Here is a 328-nt window from a genome sequence, read left to right on the forward strand (position 1 = left end):
CAAAATTATATAAAACAAGTTATACATAACAAAATTATATAAAACAAGTTATATATAACAAAATTATATATAACAAGTTATATATAACAAGTTAAAAGGCCAGGTGCATATATATATATATATATATATATATATATGGCCTTATATATATAAGTGCACTTACATAAGGTGCATATATATATACACACACACATATATACATACATACATAAGGCCAAGTGTACCATTTTAAGTTATATATATATCTCTCTCACAAGTTATAAGGCCAGGTGCACTGGCTCATGCCTGTAATCCCAGCACTTTGGGAGACTGAGGTGGGGCAGATCAC

The sequence above is a fragment of the Mandrillus leucophaeus genome, unplaced genomic scaffold, assembly GCF_000951045.1.
Source record: "Mandrillus leucophaeus isolate KB7577 unplaced genomic scaffold, Mleu.le_1.0 Scaffold680, whole genome shotgun sequence".
In the NCBI taxonomy this organism is placed as follows: domain Eukaryota; kingdom Metazoa; phylum Chordata; class Mammalia; order Primates; family Cercopithecidae; genus Mandrillus; species Mandrillus leucophaeus.